The sequence below is a fragment of the Podarcis erhardii genome (genome assembly GCF_964252035.2).
Source record: "Podarcis erhardii genome assembly, chromosome: 10".
NCBI classification, from domain to species: domain Eukaryota; kingdom Metazoa; phylum Chordata; class Lepidosauria; order Squamata; family Lacertidae; genus Podarcis; species Podarcis erhardii.
The window spans coordinates 39,504,666-39,529,714 of NC_138500.1; the positions used below are offsets into that span (position 1 = coordinate 39,504,666).

Sequence of the window (25,049 nt, forward strand, 5' to 3'; positions counted from 1 at the left end):
TAGGGACCATGCACAGCTTTAACTAGGGTTTTAAACTCTATTTAAACATGAAGTCAGGAAGTGGGGGAGAGAGACACCTGCAGGCAGCCTCCACGCATCTCCTTCTCCTGCCCTCCATTTGCTGTCTGACATCCCTGTTAAAAGTTTAATTTACATAAAATGTTTTATTTTTAAGTTTTAGGCATATAGTCAGTATTGTTCCACTGGGTGTGGAACTTGTGCCTAAGCCTTGTGACTAGATCTCAGGTATTAGGTCTGTGACTCAACGGGTGAACTGAAACTTTAGTATCTTATCAGCATTTGTCTATGAAAATGGGATTGCTTTGCAACACAGAGCTGCATGTAATCAGTTGCCAGCATGTAGGAGAATGAGATAGACACAGTATCTATATTTTTTAGCAGAGAAGCTACATTTTAGTAAACATGCTTAGAGCCTCACACTGGGATCAGTGTGAGAAAAAAGTGTAATGCTGAAACTAATTGCTTGTTTTTTTGCAATATATAATTATCTTGTTTTTGTAACATTTAAAATCAAGTTCTGCAATTAAAGCTTAAAAAACCTATTTCTTGTGTTAAATAAGATTTATTTCTACACTATGGCCAGACCAGAGGCATTCAAGCCTTGATTCTGTCCAAAATGTCCCACTTCAGCTCAGGATTCTTGCTTTGTCAAAAATTTCTGGGACATGTATATTGATTGGGCTATTAGCAGTTGATGTCTGCTAATATTGGAAGCCATAGGTTTCCCTATGACTGGTTAATAACCCAGTGGAATGCTATATCAGAGCATTGTGCAAGCATCACAATGGTGGGTAGCTTGCAGGTACCTTGTCACAGTGGTGATGTTTGTTGTCAACACTCATGGACACTGGCAAGCCCACCAAGCAGAAGGGTCCATCGCTATCAGAGGGAGTCCACTGGAGAGCATTTTTGCTGAGGGTCCCTTCACTCCTCATGTCAGTCTTGGACCAGGTCATGGAGAACAGGGAACTGGGTTTCATACATATGATGTTTTCTCTGTGTGTGTATTCACTTGAGTTATTCTATTTCATTTTAGTTTGTGTATCATTTTCCCCACAGGATTGAGTAGCACACATTTTAGGCCCTGCCAGACATTGTTCATCAAAAAATGAAATGCAATTTAAAGAGAGTGGATTGAGCATAGCCGCAGGGGGGAGTCGTACAAAGTCAAGTAGAAATATTTTCTGCAAGAGTTAATAGTGCAGTGATTCTATCATCTATCTGATATTGTCTGAGTAACCACATCAGTTGATGCATTGACTTGGTTTTCCTCTTAGCCTTTAAGCTCCTCTACAAAAGTAAGGCAATTTCAAAGCATGCTTCAAGAATGTGTATGAAACAACTGTGTTTGCTCATAACGCTAAATTATGTTAACATTATGAGAATGAGTCATGCCTTTCCTGGGCTCACACTCTTCCCCATCCCTATCAGCGCCTTGTGTGGCTACAATAAGAAGATTGGCAGCTCTTCCTTTAGATCAACCACCATCAAACAAACTATGGTTTGTTGAGACCAGCCAGTTTCATAACCTTATGGTTTGAAGTCATCTTGTTTCAGACAAACCACAGATTTAGATTATGTGACAAACTGTGGTTAAACAGAAATGGAAGTGGATGCTTCCAGACCCCTCCTCACTGGTATTCCATGGGAGAAGGAGAGAGTGTGCAACCCAAACAGGGGCCAACCATTGTCTTATAATGCTCTCTATGTCCGAACCAAACTAATACATTGGAATGTGAGGTATTACCTCCTCCTCATTGTCCTATTCATAATGCCATTATCAATGAAGAGCAACATTTTGAATTTAAATTTTAATCTGTAGGTTTACTTGTACGTGTGTCACAAATGAGGCATTCATTTTTCCTTGATGATCACCAAAAGTGCTTCAAGAACTTTTGTTTTTATTTGCACTCATTGTGAGGAGTCCCATTAGTGCTCCTACTTAAAAAAAAAAAAAAAAAGATCTTTAGCTGAATCTTCAAAATATTTTGAAACGTAAGGACTTTGAGAATAAGGTGGGTGAGAAATCTCAATAAAACAGAGGTTCTTCACTTTTAAATAAATTCCATTAATGAAGGTGGTATTCAGAGTTTCCCATCATAAATCAGGTTTCTTGTTGTTTGGTTCACCCACATAAATATGCATACAACTAAGAGGTGACCTTGTACATTGCATTACCTTTTAGTGATATAATGAGTTGTTTTATGCTGCAAAAAGGGTTGGGGAAGCGATAAGGTCTGGGGGGGAAAGCAATTTGAAATGAATATAGCTTTTTGGAAGAAACACCCAAAGGATATTTGGAGAAGGAACAGTCAGAGGACATTTTTGTACCCAGCAATAATGAAAGTTTTCTAACCTCCTTGAAAAATGATCAAAAGCCCCCAAATGTTCTTTCATATTTTCATTCATGAACACTATTTCATTAGTACAAAAAATATGTTTTAGACTAATAGACAATAATAGCCTACTCTCCGTGTAACAAAAGGTTCCTACCTAATTAGCATTATTATTTAATATGTATAAATCCAAGCTTCTTTGGAAAGTTCAGCATAGCTTTACTGGTGTTCTCAATGGCTTCTCATCCACACCACAATCGGGTCATACTTGCTTAATTTTAACAATACTATGGAGTAAAATGCCCCTGGTCTCAAATCATTCACTAGGCTTAATGAGCTCCCTAGCAAAGGTAGGTATTTACCTTCACAGCAAATATCTAGAATGGGATGTCAGCTGAACCTAAGAAGACATTTCCCTGGGAACCAGCCTTTCCCAGCATATTCCACCTGCACCAGTGCTATGGAAGCTAGGAAATAAGAAGAGAGACTGATCTAGCCCTCTTGCCCAAATAACTACGTAGACCCAAGAGTCAAGGTATTTCCACATTAGCAGAGGGGCAGATCAGCCAAGGAAACACTCCAGCTTTCTGTATTTCTTTTTTTTTTTTAATAATATTTATTAAGAGTTTCCAATTATAACAATATAAAAAAAACAAAACATCCAAATTTAAGATCTTATTTTCCGTAACATCTTTCCAGGACTTCCCCTCCCCTCCCCCTCTTATATTCCAATTCTTACAAATAAATTCAGCAATTTATTATCCCAAATTTTAACCTTATTATCATTAACCCAATTTAAAAATATTTTCCCATCTCCTAAGATCGACCTATTCCCTTCCGCGCGTTCCTCCCTTTAATATACATAATAGATTAAAATATAATAAAATAAAATATGATTTTGCAGCCTTTGGATTCCAAATTTCCCTCCCCCTTTTCCTGGTTGCGTTCCCCATATTGATCAACATCTGATGTCTTCCTGGAGCTCCCACATTTATTTAAACCATAGTCCTTTACCAGTCTTCTTTAATTTTAAATGTCCAATCTTGGAAGGAGTCTATCTCAAAAAGGCCCATTTTTTCCATCCAGATTTTTATATACTTGGGAGTAAAACTCCAATTTTATTTCTTAAACCTTTCAAATCTGGATGTCCCAAATGTTCCCACTTCCAACTTTGTCCAATTCTTATTATTCTTGTTGTTCTTGTTAATCTCTCTCCTCTTTCTTTTCCTGTTTTCCTGCACAAATGTTCTAATTCCAAAAGCTTCTAAATTCCACTGCAGAGGCTCTGTTATTCAGGAACGAAACATGATGCCAAGTCCCTTCCATTTTTCAATAGATAAGTCTATTGTCTACTTTAGTGTGTAAACCTCTGTAGCCAAAATAATGTTCCATTTCTGCAGTTTCCCAGGAGATAAAAGGTTCTGTCAAATTCGATGCCAACAACTTGTAATATCCCTCGGCTCCTCTAGGTGGATTGTAGTAACTCAGTTCCCTTCCAGATCACGTCCACCAGTCAAAGTAACTTATTATTCCTTGTTTTAAACATTTTGTATCCAATTTGTAACAAATATAACCGGCAAAGTCCTCGTAACAAAGTTCTCATTTTTGTTCTTCTGCTTTGACAGCTCTTTGACAGCTGTCAAAACCTCTCCTTGTCTTCTCCCGGCGCTCTAACTAAAACGCTCCCAGGTTCCGGGGGGGGGGGGGGTTGCTTTTTGAATAAATTCCACTTTTCTCCTCCAGCTCAATCTTATAATTTTCCATCGCGAAATTTCATAACTTTATCAAAATAAGGTTGCGCTCAATCTTAGATGTTAAGTCCATTACTTTAGCTCCTCTACAACAGGGGGGGCCTGACTTCCTTTTTATGCCTCCCCCGCTCGTTCCGAATTCTTTAAAAATTTCTCGCCTTTTTTAATCCAAGTTCCGATTACTCACGGGTTATGCTTTTAAGTCCAAATTTCCAATGGAAGAAGTCAGCGCTCTCCGTCGAATGGCATGCGGCTTCGCTCGGCGGGGGAAGCGGAGGACTCAAAGCACCACCCCCCCCGTCACCCGTTCCGTAGCCTTTAAAAAGGCTCCTTCGCGGGTCGGGGGGGCTCAAAAGGTGCCAGCCGAGTCACCATGTCCATGGGTTTTAGCGCCCATGGTTTTTGAGGGTCCCCGCGTCGCCGGCGCGGCAGGACCCAGCCCCTACCGAGCAGGCTCCCTCCGGAGCTCGGAGGGAGTCCGCCATTCGGCGATGGCGCCAACCCGGAAGTCGCAGCTTTCTGTATTTCAAGGAATTTTCCCAAAGCCCACCTTAGAGGCAGTAACGAGAAAGCATTCCTCAGTATGGTTCACTTTGCTTGCTCACATCAGGAACATGAGTGGCAATGTGGGTAAGAAAAAAGCTACCACAGATAGAAACTACTTTGTTGCTGGGTTTCAACCAAGCCGTGCAAAGCATCTTATAGGAAGAAGGAAAAGCAAGCAGAGAAGTGTAGAAGGGTGGCAGAGGAGGTGAGGTGGCAACAATATTGTGTCAGAGTCCTGAACTACTTTGAGGATCTTGTTTACATTGTGTCAGCAATCAAGGCAACTTTGATTTTTCCATACTCTGCTAAGCTGCTTTTTCTGAATACACCTGTGACTCTTATATTGGGGGCAATTTCCAGCAAATTTGTATCAATCACATTGACAAACGTGCCTTACCATTTATGCAATGTGTTTCATTATACAGTATGTAGGGTTTTTCCTGAATTATATGGTATTTTGATTTCAGTCCCTTGGAACTTCATTCTATTATTTATGTTATATGAAATGCTACATTATCCATTTCAGTGTACTTCTGTAAATCTGGGAGCTCATGACCAGGAGATTTTGACCAGGACTTGCAAACAGGGGTGTTTGTGAGGGCTTGGTGGTGGAGACTGAAAAGAGTGAGCTTGTGTCTTTTGAATTAAGATTGGTTGTTTGTCTGAGCTGTTTGGAAACTTGATTGTGAGTTTGTGGGTGTGGGTGACTAAACATAAGGAAGAAATTTCTGGTGGTAAGACCTGTTCAGCAATGGAATGGATTCTATTGGAAGGTGATTGACTCTCCTTCATAGAATGGCCATATGTCATTCAGGTTATTGGACTAGATGATGCTCAGGACCCCGTCTAATTCTCCATTTCTATGATTCTATATAACAGTGGCATGGCTGAACAGATCTCACTGTCTTTCACATGGTCAAAAACATGGCAATTTGGATTTTAAAAAAATGATTATGTGTTTATACAGTGGTAGCTCAGTTTACGAATTTAATCCGTTCCAGAAGTCTGTTCTTAAACTGAAACCATTCTTAAACCAAGGCGCGCTTTCCCTAATGAGCTCTCCTGCCACCAGTGCCCTTCCACCATTCAGATTCTGTTCTTAGACCAAGATAAAGTTCGTAAACTGGGACACTATTTCTAGTTTTGTGGAGTTCTTAAACCAAATCATTCGTAAACAGGACTGCTCTTAAACCGAGGTACCACTATATATCACAATTGTTGCTGTTGTTTTTAAATGAAAGCATTTTAATTCATTCAAACAGGACTTAATTCAGGAATGTCCTGATTGCTCGATAGTGCCTACCAGCTCCCACCCCTCCGAATACTTGTCTGGTGCAAAGAATGTGAGGAGATGAAGATTAAAAAAATTTGACCTTGCAGAATTATACTGCTGACAGTTTTCAACCTATCCTGAACCATTCAGAGAGTTTGACCCTACAACATTTCAAAATTCTATTTTGCTTGAGCTACAGAGTTATAAACACGGGAATTGCTTCAGGCAAAATATTGTTATTTCAGAATGAGGGTGGATTCAGTTATTAGGCATGGTGAGGTTTAGAGGTGCACAGCTTGAATCCATCTTTAGGCACCTAAAATAATAGCATTCACATTTCAACAGTGTTTGTATAGTGTTCTTATTGGAAAACCAAATATATGGGATACCTTACCTATTCCTTCCCCTGGGCTGTTTTAAACCCTTCGGCATTTTACTCTGTGAGTTTATTTCAATGCAGCTGTTAAATCTTCTGCAGCCGTGGGAAAGCTGGAAATGAAATGGCCCTGATTCAGATCTACATTTTTCACAGCCTTATGGCTAGGTTGTCAAGGTGAGTCACGTTCAGATATGAATATTGAATGTAATGAGCAAACAGGGCACACAATAATGCATTTTCAGGAATTATATATAACAGGGATGGTGGAGACTGTTCCTACCACCCAATGTGAAATACAGCTTTCCATCTGAAAATAATACATATGTTTGTATCAATGTACTCTCTCACACACACATACATCATGACCACCACTATATCATACACATGGTTAGTGATATCAGATACTTGATCCCTCCCCCAAATTATATTCTAAGCAATGTTCAGAATTCGGGGGGGGGGGTTAATACCTTTTGTGTTGTTCCCCTTAGCTGTCATTCAGAAGGCTGTGATGTGCTTTGATTAAAACTGGAGAAAATATTGTGTTTCTATCAGCATGGAAGCTCTCACACATGGTACTACAATCATGACTTGGTCCTGTCTTTTGTCTCTAGCATTTGGTATTTTGAAGTGGGTAGCTCAGTTGGTTAGAGTGTGGTGCTATTAATGCCAAGGTCACAGCTTCGATCCTCGTATGGGACAGCTGCAGATTCCTGCATTGCAGGGGGTTGGACTAGATAATCGTCAGGTTCCCTTCCAACACTACAATTCTATGATTCTATGAAGTGCATGACCCATATATATAGAAGCACCTGATTAGCTATCATAGTGAATACCTGTTGGTAGAACTCTCTTCCCTGAATTTGTCTCATCTATTCTTAGAGGACTGGGGTTTGACTGGGGATGGGCAAATCTGCCTGTTTTGTTTTCCCCTGGTTTTCTATGTTTTGAATGTTCAGTTCTCCACATTTGTGCATGTTTGTGATCCTTTTTAACATCTTCATGAAAATCCATCAGACCTTTGTGTGAATTTCTCCTGATACACAGAAGTTTGTCAAAGGCATATGTTTTTTTCATGAAAATTCCCCTAATACAATGCACTTTTTCATCCCAATTTCAATAATATATGCACTTTAATGTACACTTTACCTTGTATATGTATTTTTTTACACATTATTTGGTTAGAAAACTGCTTTGGAAAATTTCCAACAGACTCTGTGTGGGCACAGAAGTCTCTGAAGTCTTTGTTATTCATGTAGCTTGAGCTGGGTAGATTGGAAGTGATGCAAGACAGACAGCACCATTTATTATTATTATTTGCTAGTGATGCAGCTAAAAATCAGAACTGCAGAGTCTGGAGTCTAAACTTAGTTTGGAGCTTCCTAGCTAATGATGAGCTGAGTACAGTCATACCTCGGGTTGAATATGCTTCATGTTGAGCATGTTCAAGTCGTGCTCTGCAGCAACCCAGAAGTAACGGAATGTGTTACTTCCGGGTTTTGCCGCTCGTGCCTGTGCAGATGCTCAAAATTACATCATGCGCATGCACAGAAGCAGTGAAAAGCGACATGCGCATGCACAGATGTGCTGTCACTGTTACGTTTGCTTCTGGATGTGAATGGGGCTCCAAAACGGATCCCGTTTGTATCCACAGGTACTACTGTATACACAAACAGGAGTTTGGGATCAGCTCAGCATTACTTCAGTACTGAGTTTAACAAATGCTTCCTCTGATGCAGCAGTTTTCCCTTACCCTTTCCTACTAAAATGTTTTTGAAAGCTGTGGCAATACTGAGAAAGGCTTCTTCTGTAGCCTTTATTAAGCTCTGGAGAAGTATGATGGGAAATGTAGTTTCACAGGCCTCTTGGGTCATTCCTAAGATTATCTAACAGTGCTTCGAACCTCTAGAACATGCCTTTACAAATCTGTAGTCTCCCTCACTGTGATTTGGGTGTCCAAGCTTGCAACTCTGATTTGCCCTATCATAACCCCCCTTTTGGCTGCCTCCTCTCCAGTATTAGGCAACAACACTATTGTTTGTGGCTCTTCAGAAGAGTGTTCAGACAGTATAAGATGGTGTGGTATGGTGGCATCACTCACTGATCTCTAGCAGGCCATTTACCGATACTTACTGGGAGGTAGAGGGGGAGTGGCAAAGTTGGCATAGTGCAAACAAACTGGGAAGAGTACCTGATTGACTCTGCTGGTGCATTTGCACCACACCAACCTTGTTGCTGCCTTGTCCTGTCCCTTTACCTTCCAATAAGCAGCAGTGATCCAACTAACCAGAGGTCAGGTGAACGAGGGAAAGTTAATAAACAAGTATCTCTCACAGCTAAGGAAATAAAGGTCCAACACTAATAATGTTTTCCAGAACAAAGTCTTTCATCTTGTTTGGTTTCCTTTGCCCTGAAAAAATGGTGATAAAGACAGAATGCATTTATGAGGCATTGAGTGACTTTGGGGGCACATTATTTCATATGCTTAGATGCTGAAAGATAATCAGAAATATGCTTTAAGCAGCATTTCAGATTTCATAGCGCGATGGAGCATCTCTGAATATTTCTGACACAGAGGTTCCATTGTGTATAGGGACGAAACTGTGAGTAATAAATTCTAGATAAGGAGACAAGTTATTCTGTCCTGTCATCGTAGAGTTCTTGATATGTTGAAAATTTGTTGTTCTCATAACTCAAAGGAGCTGCACTGTTTTTGTTGTTGTTGTTTTGCTTTATGTCTTTGGAAGTCAGTGAAAGACAAGACCATAAATTCTCCAGAGCCAATATATTTAAATGATGTTGCCATCTCTGTGATACCTAAAATAAAAGGTGAGAAATAGTACATCAAAGCATATGTCATGTTTACTTTAATAAATATCAATGTGTGTTCTGCTTTAATTTATAAACTGTTCATTAATTGAGGTGACATTTATAACACAAACAGTGTTATAAAACAGGTTGATGTTGCCTTGCCAATCACAGAAGTGAATAAGAGTGTCAACTAAGAGATTAAAATTCTAGAAGTGTTAGCTTCAGATATGTCATCTTGAAGAGAAACCTACCACCTGATTTTTTGAACAAGGGACATACTCTATCTTCTCGTTGGCTGGCTGGCATGCCCTGCATCTCCACAGCTACACAGCTGTCCCCTCCCCTTTTAAAAAAAAGACCTTAAACTTGGTTAACTAATTCAGATGGCTTAACAATTTGAGGGGAAAAGAGAGGACCCAAATAATTACCGCCCAGTCAGTCTGACATCAATACCAGGGAAGATTCTGGAGCAGATCATTAAGCAAACAGTCTGTGAGCACCTAGAAAGGAATGCTGTGATCACCAATAGTCAGCATGGATTTCTGAAAAATAAGTCATGTCAGACTAACCTGATTTCGTTTTTTGACAGAATTACAAGCTTGGTAGATGAAGGGAACACAGTGGATGTAGCCTACCTTGATTTCAGCAAGGCATTTGACAAGGTGCCCCATGATATTCTTGTAAAGAAGCTGGTAAAATGCGGTCTTGACTATGCTACCACTCAGTGGATTTGTAACTGGCTGACTGACCGAACCCAAAGGGTGCTCATCAATGGTTCCTCTTCATCCTGGAGAAGAGTGACTAGTGGGGTGCCACAGGGTTCTGTCTTGGGCCCGGTCTTATTCAACATCTTTATCAACGACTTGGATGATGGACTCAAGGGCATCCTGATCAAATTTGCAGATGACACCAAACTGGGAGGGGTGGCTAACACCCCAGAGGACAGGATCACACTTCAAAACGACCTTGACAGATTAGAGAACTGGGCCAAAACAAACAAGATGAATTTTAATAGGGAGAAATGTAAAGTATTGCACTTGGGCAAAAAAATGAGAGGCACAAATACAAGATGGGTGACACCTGGCTTGAGAGCAGTACATGTGAAAAGGATCTAAGAGTCTTGGTTGACCACAAACTTGACATGAGCCAACAGTGTGACGCGGCAGCTAAAAAAGCCAATGCAATTCTGGGTTGCATCAATAGGAGTATTGCATCTAGATCAAGGGAAGTAATAGTGCCACTGTATTCTGCTCTGGTCAGACCTCACCTTGAGTACTGTGTCCAGTTCTGGGTACCACAGTTCAAGAAGGACACTGACAAACTGGAACGTGTCCAGAGGAGGGCAACCAAAATGGTCAAAGGCCTGGAAACGATGCCTTATGAAGAACGGCTAAGGGAGCTGGGCATGTTTAGCCTGGAGAAGAGGAGGTTAAGGGGTGATATGATAGCCATGTTCAAATATATAAAAGGATGTCACATAGAGGAGGGAGAAAGGTTGTTTTCTGCTGCTCCAGAGAAGCGGACACGGAGCAATGGTTCCAAACTACAAGAAAAAAGATTCCACCTAAACATTAGGAAGAACTTCCTGACAGTAAGAGCTGTTCGACAGTGGGATTTGCTGCCAAGGAGTGTGGTGGAGTCTCCTTTAAGCAGAGGCTTGACAACCATATGTCAGGAGTGCTCTGATGGTGTTTCCTGCTTGGCAGGGGGTTGGACTCGATGGCCCTTGTGGTCTCTTCCAACTCTATGATTCTATGATTCTATGATTCTATGATTCTATGACTCCACCCACTCAAAGAGGGGTGAGTCTGCAGAGGGGTTAACCACCAGTAGTGGGAGCCTGTTGATGCTAATACAACTATAAGCTCTCCCCTGATGTCACCGAGGGTCATGCCATGGCCCCCCGCCACACAGGCATCGGACAGGATTCATGACCGCCGGATTCCTTTAACAGAATACCCAAATTTGAAGGGGTAGGCGATGGCCACACCTTGCCCTTCCACACACCAATAACACATTCCAATGCCTAACCGCCACCCGAGCCCAAGAGGCTTGCTGCCAATACCCTCACAGCTGTAACCAATCCCTAATACTGCTGACGATGTTACCTAGCCAAATGTCGTTTCCCCGATCTGAAAGATGAACCCTGTCATCCTGGAACGAGGCCTGATCGCCTATCCGGATACCATCATGAGAGATAACTAGGCCATTCATAAAACACACTTTGCAGGCGATCACACGATTCAAGAGTTTCCTGAATTTCTCAATGGCTATAATGTTATGTGCAGCATGCCAAACAATTCTCTTTAGGAGCGAGGACCAGAACAAAGTTGTTCCGGAACATAAAGCAGCAAGCTCATCCAAGTCCTTTTTCATGTTCCACAACAAGTCCACACTCTTTCTGTTGACGAGGTCATTCTCCCCCAGCTGAATGATAAGGATGTCAGGGGGACGGGGGGTGTGGCACGCCAGCCATGTGGATGGGGCAGGGGGCTTAACGCCCCCTGCGTGTGATGTGGGAATCGTCTCCTGCCCACAACACCTCCCCTCCGGAAGGAGGAGAGGCCTTATTGGCAAGATGTGGAGATATTACACACATCAGACTCACCACATGAAAATACCCCATCTCATTTGAGGATTTTTGAGATCTCCAGCCTGAAGATCTGTAAACTACTTGGGGCTGAAATTTTGCTTGGTGTCTAGATATACTGAGGAAACTAGCCAAGGGATTAGGTGGGGTCTGGAAAGCATGTTCCTGAAGGTAGCCAATGTACTATAACCATTAAAGAGGTGAACCTAAGACCTAGGAGACCAGGGGTCAAATCCCCACTCAGCTCTGAAGCTCACTATGTGACTCTGAGCTAACAGTCAGCCTAATGTACATAACAGGATAAAATAGAAAGGGAGAGAACCATGCATATTAGCTGAAACTCCTTGGAAGAAAAGTGAGATAGAAATGTAACAGAGGAAAGATGTAATACAAATGTAATCATAATCATTATCAAGTTAATGTGACAAAATTCCCTGATTTTCCAGAATAACATAAATAACATAAATAATGTGTTCCCATTTACATTACTTACATATAATACTCCTATTTTAAAGTATATTATTTTGATGCTTGGAAATTGTTCTCTGGTGTGTGTGTGTGGGGGGGGGGATAGCACATGTGTTTGGATCCAGATCCTGAGCTGCTGTAGCTGCTTCTAATTGCCTACCATATTTACATTTTGAGCCCATTGTGATGCCTGTACATAACAGTACCATAAACGACAATATGGATGCAGCAGGGGCAAGCCATAGATGCAGCTCGTATATGATAATAGGAAGAGGAGCTGAAAGCATTGACAGCAGGTTTCAACATCTGGAACTGCCTGATTTACACTACAGAAGATGTACTTATTTTCAAGCCCGGTTTCTGCTTTTTCGGGCCTTAATCGGAAGCTGTGTGCTCACAGTTCTGGGCAGAGTAAAATGACTTCCTACAGCAGAATGTTTCTGGAAGTGAATTAGCTCACAACCATTTCAGTGAAGACAGTTTGTTTGTTCGTTCCACTATAGGCAGGCGCCCCAGTATCAACCCAGCACCAGTCCTCTTTGGGATAATTCCATTCAGCTTGGGGGAGATATTTTATCCTGGCTAGGCATCCAATATATGGCTTATCATGACTTCCAATTTGTTTTTCTCTGACCATAGCCCCCGCCCACTGCAAAATGGAAATCCTGCAAAGAATTCTATTCAATTGGATAGACTTCAGTTCATTTTCTTCTGTGTGGAGTTTAATTCTGTTAGTACTGAGGATGCCTGCTAAGGCTGTAGGCCATTGTAACCAGCTGGTTCATTATGGCATCTTTCTACAGCACTGTTCATTGATTTCTTTGTTCACCACAACCTCGGTTTGTCTGTTTCTTCCCTCAGTAGATCAAGGCTCCAATATTTAGCCTCTAGAGCTAAACTTTATGTGAAGTAAATTAATCCCTTGGTAGATGAATTGTAAGTCAACAGGCTAGTGGAATGACATCTGTTGATGAGGCAGCTTACAAGCTCTGAAAGGAAGTGTTCTTCAGACTTTTGGTACTAATATAGAGAAAGAAAAAGAGGACTTTAGTACAAGTATAGAGAAAGAGCTACAATCCCCCCACTTTTATTAAATATTGTCCGTGCAGTAGATGTTAAGACAATGTGAATCTGTTTTAATGATTGTTTCCATGAATATGGAAAAGGATTCACAACCTGCCCTCTTCCAAGATTTCCATGGATATTGTATGCTGAAAGAAATTTGTTGAATGTGTATGAATGCCAACACCTATCGATGTTGCAAAATGTAGTGACGATAACAATGACTTTGGATCAATCCAACTGCATGGATAGAGCCCAGTTAGTTCTTAGTGAGCAAACCCTGGTGCATATAGCCAGATTGCTTTTCACTTTCTCCTGCGTATAGCTTGGTTCATAGTGCCAAGAGAGCTTAGTTTCCAGTAACTCTTAAATAAGAATTATCTAACTATTTGTTAATGTATTATTATCGTTTTAATCATAAGGGCCTCTTTGAGATGCTGTTCTGGCTTAACAGTAAAACTTTGGTGACTGAGTGAACTGTGTTTTTTTTCATGCTAGAACAATTTAATAGTATGCACGCTCAAATGATCATTAAAACAGCATTGGTTTCTACAAACCCTTGGCAAAAAAACAAAACAAAGGCTAAAACTTATTAGGTGGTTAAACTTCCATGAATTATTTGACCAGCTCTAATTAAAACCTTTCAGGAAGTTAAACCTTAGACATTTAATTTTACACACCTGAAATAAAGCATACAGTAGCTAAATGTATAATTCATATCAGCTTATCTAACCAATTTAAATCTCTTTCTATTTCTGATGTCTCCACTATTCTAAATGATTGTGCAGGGAACTCACATCGAATATTTTCTTGATCATCTGAAAAGGGTTATGTGGGAGTAGCAGTAATCACAATTCACCAAGCATAGATGAATACCAGTTCACTGCAGTATTCTGGGACCTCCACATTTTTTTCATTCATATGGCTGACATATTTTGCTTCAGTGAGTGTGAGAAATTTTGTTGAAGATGTGGGTTAGGGTGAAAGAGATCAGAGACGCAGAAGGAAGATCAAGCACTATTAATTAGTAGTTTTATAGTTTTATAGGGCGCCGACAGGGGTTGGTATGCCACTGCCTCAACCAAGATCTAGTACTGGAGCCAGGGAGTTAATTCATGCTATACTTAGATGGCCTTGGGCAAGTCATCCAGTACCAAATAGCATGGTGGGTCTGTGCTGCTCACCTGACCTTCCTCTAGCTCAGTCACTGCTTCACACCAGGATGGAGAGAGCAAGAGCTGATGGTGGCACAGTACAAACACACTGTAGGACAGATTGCACTGAAGATGGTTGCATGCTCATTTGGGGCGGTAGCAGCTCCTAGGGTTGACTGTCCATTCTCACAGTACCATAAGCTATCTGTATGTGTTGTTTGAATGCTCAGATGTTGGAGTTTAGTAGAAAACTCCAGTTCTGCTGGCCTTGTGCCAGGCATGGCAGCATATCTGTATGCAATTCGTTGGCACTGTTCCTGCACATTTATCATCATTTTATGTTTAGTGAAACTGCTGTATCCTTACGATTTATTTACTAGCATAGCAAATTCTTGCATTGGAGACTCTTTGGCAATATTTTTATTTTTATTTAATTGCCGCCTATTGTGGAAATGCTATGGCTTTTTAATGAAGAAAATTGCATCTTTTTATAATTAGCTGACTATGATGTTCTATTAGCTATTTAAAATAACTTTATACTTCAATGGCTATAATTATATCAGCATCTACAGATGTAAGATCATCGCTCTTTTTGCTCTGTTTTCAATTATTTCACAGGGAGTTTCAATAACATAGTTCATAAAGGTTTTGAACAAAATCATTTTCTATTTGTGTTGGTTCTTTTACATGCCCTCTAATGTATTATTTACATGTTTCATTTATGGAACATTTATGAATACAAATATAGTCTGGAACTTTGAATTAATTATAGTAGATTTGCTCTGGCTTTGCATGCCCCTTTCATTGTAGGTGCAATGAAAATAAACAATGTAAATGATTTACTTTATTTAAAACAGAATAGAGAAAACACAGGTTTGTGTACTGAGAGAAAGGTTTTGTGCTCTTGACAAAAGCGATTTATTTGATTTTATGGAGGGATCTGAATCATTACATGCTGTCAGGTCAAGATGTTGAATTGCCCTAGTGACATCTATCAAACAGTGATGGCATTGGATGTAATTCCTAAATGATTTTGAATGGAGCTATGATTGTTGTTGTATTTTAATTGTTGAGTAGAATTCTTTATTACAAAAATGGGATCCATTTTTTGAATAACAGTATGGTCATCCTTGATATTTTGACAAAATGACAAGTCAGTGTTTGGGGCTTGGACTTCGTAGTTGCTTTTGTTGTTGTTTAAGGCCAGAATGTTCAGACAAGATATATGAATTCCACTGTACATAGTAATGGGATTTTTATCTCAAAGACAGAATTGAAATGGAGGGCTTTCAGCACCATTCTTTTGCATAAAATGTGCATGTAATCTTATTCATTCTGGCCATCCTACTGTGCCTTGACTGAAATAAACATTTTATGCCATGGTAAATGGGCTGTGTTTGAGGAAATATTATAAAAATGGAATTGTTTTTTATGAAATTTTGGCCCACATATGTACACAGAGTGATTCTGTTGAATATTTTTAAATTCATATTTTGAATATTTATTTTCAAGGATGCACTTTGAATGATAGTTTTAAAGTATGAAATTTGGTTGTAAGTTTCCTTTATGAATTTGAGTTGATACCAAATTATAAGAACAAAGCTATTTCATGCAAGTGTCAAACAATAATAATCCAGTGTTATTGAAATTTGGGTTCTGAGTTATCTTGATTGTAACACAAAGAGAAGCAACTCTTTCCAATGCAGGTGCCCTATAGGACTAAGCAGTGCTTTTTCTGGGGGTACGCAGACCCCAAAACATTTTGTGAATCTTTGAACTTTTGTCCATTTACTGTATTTATTTTCCCCGATTTAAACTATAAAATGGTAATTCTCTTGAGTCAAAATGAGAGTACCCCTAAACAATTTTTTTAGGGGGGAAAAGCACTGGGATGGAGGGAGACCTTCAAAGCCCTATACGGCCTAGGGCCCTCGTACCTACGGGACCGCCTCTCCTAGTATGCCCCACAGAGGAACTTACGGTCTTCAAATAAAAACACCTTGAAGGTCCCAGGCCACAGAGAGGTTAGGCTGGCCTCAACTAGAGCCAGGGCTTTTTCAGCTGTGGCTCCAACCTGGTGGAACGCTCTGTCACAAGAGACAAGGGCCCTGCAGGACTTGACATCTTTCCGCAGGGCCTGCAAGACAGAGCTGTTCCACCTGGCCTTTGGTCAGGGCGCAGCCTGACTCCCTCCTTTGGCAATCTTTACAAAACTTTAGTTTATGGTTGCCATCAATTTTGATTTTAATTAATGTTTATAATGTTTTTATAATGTTGTACTGTTTTAGTGTTGTTAGCCGCCCTGAGCCCGGCTTCGGCTGGGGAGGGCGGGATATAAATAAAATTTATTATTATTATTATTATTATTATTATTATTATTATTATTATTATTCAGCATATGCAATCTCATGATCCTTCCTTTTCTCACGTTACCTAATAGTTAAACAGTATTTTCAGCTGATCTCATTCTTCTGAAGTATTTTTAAAAAACCTTCCTGTTGATCTTAGTATTTTTAACAACATACTTTCTCTCCCCTTCTCTCTCACTGCCCACATTTTCATCAAGTTGTCTCCCCTGCCTTTTCTTTGGTCAGAGTTTCTGCTTATGAGGTTTGTGCTTATGGTTATGGGGCAATTAGACGTAGAATAATCTATTAGTTTTTTTTGCCATTGATTGAGAGTAGAGAGGAGTGTTCCAATTATCTGCAGTGTTGCTGTCTCCCAGAAAGAAATTAGTATGAAATGTTTAGTGATCCAAGTTTAGTGAATTAAATTGGGAGACATTTATTGATTTCAGCATACTTTGGATGCTGGTTACAGTCCTACAAGACAGCAAGGCAATCTGTTGTTATCATAAAAATCTGATCCCAAGTTAATCTTTTCCTCCGCTATTTCCAGCCAGTTATATTTTTTTAAAAAGTGAGCTTGGTATTACCAAACATAAGCTTTGATAGTGTGGGTGTGCAAAGCTCCAATGGATTTTAATATAGCTGCTTGGCACCCATTGTTAATTTGTGAGCAGCTTGCCTCTATTGAACTACCTGTAACACACACATGAGCAGAACAGTCAGCCTTGTATTGTTTAAAAGCTTAATGAGAATAATGAGAAAATGCAATTCTAAAGAATAAACATTCTACCAAGTCTGCTGAATTATAATAGTACAGTGGTACCTCTGGTTATGAACTTAATTCATTCTGGAGGTCTGTTCTTAACCTAAAAACATTCTTAACCTGAGGTACCACTTTAGCTAATTTGGTCTCCCGCCGCACAATTTATGTTCTCATCCTGGGGCAAAGTTATTAACCCGAGGTACTACTTCCAGGCTAGCGGAGTCTGTAACCCGAAGTGTTTGTAACCCAAGGTGTTTGTGACCTGAGGTACCACTGTAATAGGAGAAAAGGATGCAATTCAGTATCTTGTTGGGAAAAGAAGAACCAGATACAGTAACATTTACTTGGGAGCAACTTTCTTTGATTTACATAGAGCCAACTTCCAAATAAAACTAAGTAGCTCATGGAAATAGATACCTTTTAAGAGGCAAAGCTATCAATCTCCTTTGGATGCTACCAGAAAAAAATAGGCTCACACTCCAATAATTTTGTCATCGTCATCATCATCATTATCATTATCATCATCACCATCATCATCAGAATTTGTATACAGTGTTACCTCAGGTAAAGAACTTAATTCGTTCTGGAGGTCCGTTCTTAACCTGAGGTACCACTTTAGCTAATGGGGCCTCCCGCTGCCACCATGTGATTTCTGTTCTCATACTGGGGCAAAGTTTTTAACCCGAGGTACTATTTCTGGGTTAGTGGAGTCTGTAACCTGAAGCGTCTGTAACCCGAGGTACCACTGTACTTCCCTATACCACAACATAAAGTACAATTTAAAAAGTACCAAACTCATAATAAAAATAATTAAAACAGATACAAAATCCAAATTAACGTATAACATTAAAAAATAATGGAAAGCAACCCCACCGCCCAATAAAATATCCATCCAGGTTAAAACCCCATCTTTATTAAAACCATAATTTTAGCACAAGGGGGCTGACCCACACCCCCGTTTCACCCCCAAAGTGCTGCCCCAAAGGAACAACACCATTTAGTGTTTCCCACATCGCATGGCCCTGGCCTCCCTCAATCATGGGGGCAAGCTGGCACGCTTGGAGGAAATGGACATCAGAAGGAAAATGAATTACATGTGAATATATCAGTAGCTTTGTATTAATGGAACAGTCAATGCAAAAACTGCATTGTAATATTTTGTTTATCTGTCGTTGCTTAAGTTTTTGTATACTGCTTAGAGATATTTTTAATATATCAAGTGGTATAAACATTAAATAATCAAATCAAATCAAAAATCAAATGTGTGGCTTTACCTGCTCTGTATCTCATAACACATGTCAGTTTTGAGCTGGCAGACAATATACACAGGATAAACACATTGCCACTAATTTCCCAGTTTGGGGGTCATTAGTTTCAGGAATATAGTGGGACAGCTTCCATCAAGTCAGACTAATGATTATAAAAAGATCCTAAGCGCCTGCGGAGAACAAGGAAAACAGCTCTGTACCATTGCCAGAAGAAATAATACCTGCACAGTCAGAAGTTCAATTTAAATGTGAACATAAAATGACAGTAATAAATGGCAAAAATATTTTCCCCAAATGTATATACCAAATAAAATATGGCATATTAAGTTTATAAGAATATTTTTTTTCCAACAATGTAAAACTACATACAAACACATGACTCATTCTGTTCTGTCTTTATAAAATGTCTGAACCTGATTTTCAGAAACACTTTGCACTGTCCCCCATTACTCTCAGGCAGTATTGAAGATGCTTTCCACCTCCTCGTAGAACCTGGTGCTGCATCAATGGCAAGAAAAATGGGTGGATAACCAATTTGGAAGAAATACTTCAAGGTGCAAACCCAATTAACCTGCCTGTGGCATCCTTCATATTCATTCTTAAATTCTTCCTGAAAAGCTTGTTATTCATTGAAAATGTGGCACTGACCTGACAATACTCAGGTGAGCTAAGGCTCTGTGGATCATAATAAGTCTTAACTTCTCATTAACATTTTTGATTTAGTGTTTTTCCTCTTTACTTAATGCAGAAAAGAAAAACAGGAGAGAGGATAATATCCTCCCCCCTCCTCATGCACAAAGAAAAATTCATTTTATGTTCTTCATTAGCCTGGACATGAATGCTGTTTTAATTTGTTGTTACACCAAAGTTTTACACTTCATTACATGTCTGTGCCAATAGTTATGGGCTGCATTGATTTTCTGTCTTTTTAAGTATTCAGGAGCATTTCAGGGGTTGTCTACCACTGAATTGTTTTTCATTCATGGCTATGACATTGTTAATCTTGGGAAAATGAGGTGGAAATCATTTTAAATTTCTCTTTCCATTCTGCTATCTTTGTCACCACTTAAGAAGTAATTAAGTAAGTCAATGGAAGGTTTTTCTCCCCACTCTACACACCTCACCACATACACACACTAACACGCAACAAACAAGCTTTAGAATGTTACTTGTTCATTTTTTATTTTCTAGTTCTGAGCTAAAAAGGTGGTGTTAAAAGTTTTGCATAATTCCTCCCCACACAAAACATGATGTCCCTTCCTAGCAATTTATTCATCCTTTAATTAGCTGGCACCACACAGTGAAGAGCCCTTTCAACATGGGGAAAAATGCACAACATAATGGCTGTAGAAATTTCATTTCTGTCTTCTGCTTGCTAGTGTAGCCTTAGGCAAGCCACTCTGTCCCAGACTCAAGCCACATCCAAACCATACATTTAAAGCACTATTATATTTAAGATACATGGGTTCCTCCTAAGAATCCTGGGAACTATAGTTTGTTAAAGGTCCTGCTATTAGTTTTTTAAAAAGGTAAAGGACCCCTGACAGTTAAGTCCAGTCGCAGACGACTCTGGGGTTGCGGGGCTCATCTTGCTTTACAGGCCGAGGGAGCCAGTGTTTGTCCACAGTTTTTCTGGGTCATGTGGCCAGCATGACTAAGCCGCTTCTGGTTCAACAGAGCAGCACATGGAAACACCACTTACCTTCCCACCAGAGTGGTACCTATTTATCTACTTGCACTTTGACGTGCTTTCGAACTGCTAGGTTGGCAGGAGCTGGGACCGAGCAACGGGAGCTCACCCCCTCGTGGGGATTCGAACTGCCGACCTTCTGATCGGCAAGCCCAAGAGGCTCAGTGGTTTATTCTCCCCAGGGAGCTGCAACTCCTATAGTGGTTTAGCAATCACTCCGTCTCTTTGTCTCTATTATTAGGGGAGGATGGGTAATAATACTGACAGGGTCACTGTAAGGCTCGCACCTAGATAACAGATGTGAAACACTTGGAACACCTGAAAACACTATACCAATGTTAAGCACTATTGTTGCACTCTTAGATTGACAATATTCAACAGTCAACACGTCTGTAATTGGGAGTAGAGCAAACCTCATTAAAATATTGTGCTAAAATAATTGGAGTGGCAGGGAGGGAGAACTTACGACAGTCTTTGTCCGTGTGTGAAGGAAAGAATTCTAAGAAGTTAAATGGAAGAATACACAATTACTTTAGCTTTTTAATGCAGTCATTCTTTTATTTCTGAGGCTAATTTTAGTTAATATCTCAGGATAAAACTATGAGAAGTTGTCTAGTATTTACTAATTATCCTAATCAAGGAGTCTCCTGTCTGAAAGAAGTTGGATCGAGGGGGAATATACTTTTGTGGATATTCTTTGGAACATAAAAAGAATTCTGTAAAATCTCCATGAATCACAACTATGTCTTTAATTCTGACAAGTGTTTTTTCCAGATCTGGTGTTGGTAAGAGGAAAACAAAGGCACCTTGGAAGTGAAATGGATTGAATGGCATATTGCAATTTATCATTGTGCAAAATTTGAAGTCTCACCCACCCCACCTCACTTTTCAAATTATTTCTTACAGATTAGTGCTGTGTTAAAAGTGTTGTGAAGTTCTGTTTTCACCTTGCCATTTGGGGCATATGAAATCACTTGAGAAAGCCATCTTCCATGCTTTAGAAGAGTATTTCTTTCCTTTCCTTTCCTTTTATTTTATTTTTTAAATAAGCTTCCCACCTCCATCATTTCCCCAATCTGAAATGCTACTGCTTGTGGAAGAAGCAGAAATGGGTTGCCTTGCTAAGGTAACTGATATGCAGGGATATGCATCTCAATATGCAACCCACTGAACTTCATGCAGTGGAGAACAATGACATACCATATTTTTCTGTGTATAAGACAAGGTTATTTTATTTAAAAAATAATACTAAAATTGGTGGTCGTCTTATACATGGATAGTGGAGAGGTGGGACGGGCGTTTGGTGGCTGCCGGTAGCAGGAGATTGTCAGTGGTGTTTTTGCGGGTGATTGGTAGGTGCGGCAAGGTCCGCTGGCTACTGGCTGCCACGGCAATTAGGTGGGTGACTGGTGCTTGCTTTTGGCGAGCAGGCATACAATTGGTGGCTTTGTGATGTGCATGCGATTGGCTGTGGCGGTCCTGCAGGTAAGCGATTTTCGGCACCCCCCCCCAAAAAAGGCTCAAGAAGTCTGGGCAATTCCCCCCCCCCAAAAAAAAAACTCAGCAGAAAAATGTGGTATGTGCCTTTGATTGCTTATCAAATATGTATCTGATGTTTTTCTCCTGTATAGAATTCATTTTGGCGGGATGTTCATTCAAATGTGTTAGGGTGCCCTGGTTGCCTTGGCAATGGGAACACATTCTCATTTCTCCTATGCTTGTTCCATATAGACCTTTTCATGTAGAACAGGGAACTATCTGGCCATTGTCTCTCCCCAAGTCACAATCCCTCTCCAAACACATCCCTCCCTTGCCCTGTTTTTCACCTTCCTTGGGTGATTTTGCCTGGTTTAGAATGTGTCAAACTCTGACACTGTATGGATGAAGAATAGAGCGGTGTGTGGAAGTATGTGTCGAAACTAGCCTACTGTACAAAGGCACATCCAATTTTGGCTGCGGCACAGCACAGCATGGATATGTGGCCCCTAAAAGGTTGTCCAAGAGGGAATGCAGCCCTCAGGCTGAAGACAATTTCCCAACCCTGATGTAGAGTGTTCATCAGATAGGCTACATAAGACTACAGGCAGATCAACACATCCAAAGCACATGCAAAACACATGATTTTCCCTAAAGAATCCTGGGAACTGCAGTTTCCCCCTTACAGAGCTACAATTCTCAACACTCTGAACAAACTACAGTCTGGGGGTGGGCAACAGAATCACATCTTTTAAATGTGCATTGAATGGGCTTCAAATGCATGATGTTTTCCCATACATCTCTTCTAGTAAAGGCCTTTGAAAGATTATTATTTTTGCCATTAATAGCCTTATAAGTTAGTGAAAGGGTATTCAACCTTTAGAATGTGTTGAGCTTCTCATTAGGCAGATTAATTTAAAAGCTAGATGGGGCCAACTATATATAGAAGCAGATAAATTACAGATATAAATGTAAAACGTAAACTGGTTTGTGACATGATGTCAAGGCCACGCCATGTTTCCTATTCCTCAAAAGAGAAACATTTTATTCCACCATATCCTGACATGTGAAAATGGATAATACATTTAAGGGCATACGGAAATAGAGCATAAAAGTTGTGAAACACAATTCTACAAAAACGGAACATTATAATGCCCTTCTACTTAACCTCCACACATAACCAGAAGAACATGTGCTAGGACAGAATTATGATGGTTCCCCATGCCATTCAATGCATTCAGTAGTCCACTATGAAAGAAATAAGTGGGGAACTACACACTGTGTTATCCCAGGTACCTTGTGACATCAGAACATGTCAACCAATGACATTCATAGAGACAGAGCAAGCAAAGAGACAAAAGTAGAGGAGGAGCAAATAAATAATGATGCCTGGACTTAGATTAGATTTTAAATGTATGTACCCTATTTCCAGTCACACTCACAATACACAAAAACAACAGGAACAACACATTCAGAAAGCATAAAGTGAGGGTCTGACGGCTGCTGTCTCCAGCCTTTGAACTGTGTCAAGTCTGGCTTCATTAGATGTAAACACAGGAGGGAAGAAAGTGGTGTTACAGCAGGTGCTTTAGCTTCCCCCATCAGCATGTGGACTGGGAGAGGGAGAACTGTGTTCCTCTATGAGGGTAGAAAAAGTAAGCTTCATGGGATGGCACATAGACATCAAGGATATTTCTTGAGACTTAGGACTGTATCCAGTGTTGATCATACGTAGGCTCATTGAAATTAATTAACATTACTGACTTAGGATCATCAGTTTCAATATATCTACTCTGAATATGACTAATGCCAGATTACAACTCTTAGTAAATTTAACTTGGGCATAGTGGGCAAGGGAAGTCAGAAGAAAGAACATATATGGTGGAAGAAGATTGGAAGAAATTTAAAGTTTATTTACAGAAACATTGTAAAATTAAGGAATGTTAGAAGGATGTTGGAATGAAGTTATGTGGTTTTAGCAGAAATGATATAAAGGATTAAGTAAAAATGGATAGTTAATTGGTGAAAGAAGAGAGTGTAAAATTACAGTATGTTAAGATAAATTATTAGGATAAAAACAAAGATGGAAAGGATTTGCTGAAATACCTAATTGAACTAAAATACAAAAAAGGGAGGTGTGAGGAGGTCAAGGAAACAAGCAAATGAAAAATAAGTTATGGGAAGGTTTGACTTGTTTTTTTCTTTTTCTTTTTTCTTTTTTTCTTAATTGTTTGTATTTTTCTGGGTTTTTTTATTTTCTGCTTGTCTGTATTGATGTGATGTATTGTTTTGTTTTTTCTTGCTTAATTTAGTGTTTTCTTTTTGTAATCTTTAAAATTGGAATAAATATTATTTAAAAAAAAAAAAAACAGAAGAAAGAACATATACACCAAACAAAAAGAGAATGCTTTGATGAGTTGAGTTCCAGACTTCTACAATCTACAGTTGTCCAGGTGGTTGAACAGTCAACCTCTTTTTTCAGGAAACTGTGGGAATTGTAGCTCCATGACAGGAATATGGGAGTCTCCTAATAACTCTCAATCCATATATTTCCCATTATTCTTTGGGAGAAAATATGGTTGTTTATAGTGGTAAAATACTGCTTTAAAAGTATAGGGCAGATGGGGCTTTCCTGAGTTACGAAATATGAATGACAGCTGACTACAAATAGCATAATGTTTACTTACCCACATGGATACCTGCATTTAATGTGATACAAGAGAAGCCAGGCAATGGCATTCTGCAAAAATGCAGAATGGTCAGGAGAATAGTTTGAAAAGATTCACATATTGTTGACTAATTGTTCCATGGGTATGGGCAGACATAAATGAATCCTAAAGCAAAAAACAAAACAAAACACAGCCCCTCCTTGCCAGTATAGTTTGGAAGATACATGAATTGCTTAGTCTGCTCATTCATTCATGACATCAAAAACATATTAGTTTGATGAACATATTATTGTGTTAAAGTTTCACCAATTCCAAAGGGATTCTCCTGTAACTCTTCAAAACTTGCGAGATGGGGGAGGCATTAGAAGGCTGCAGGATTCTGTTCTTGCAGACTTTGAAGTAGGAAGGAAATGGAATGTTATCTGTGGGTTTTCATGGGTAGCCACT

The 25,049-nt window shown here is 39.7% G+C and overlaps 1 protein-coding gene across 5 annotated transcripts in view; it reads left to right on the top strand.

Moving 5' to 3' along the window:
* Positions 1–25,049, top strand: part of MGAT4C (MGAT4 family member C) — a 322,866-nt gene that overhangs the window by 259,572 nt on the left and 38,245 nt on the right. Inside the window, exon 1 of one of the 5 annotated variants that reach the window (XM_081878292.1) lies at positions 6,452–6,480. The exons of the other annotated variants lie outside the window; for them this stretch is intronic. The gene's annotated coding sequence lies outside the window, so the exon portion shown is untranslated. Of the gene's footprint in view, positions 1–6,451; positions 6,481–25,049 lie in introns of those variants that run through there. 5 annotated transcript variants of the gene reach the window in all.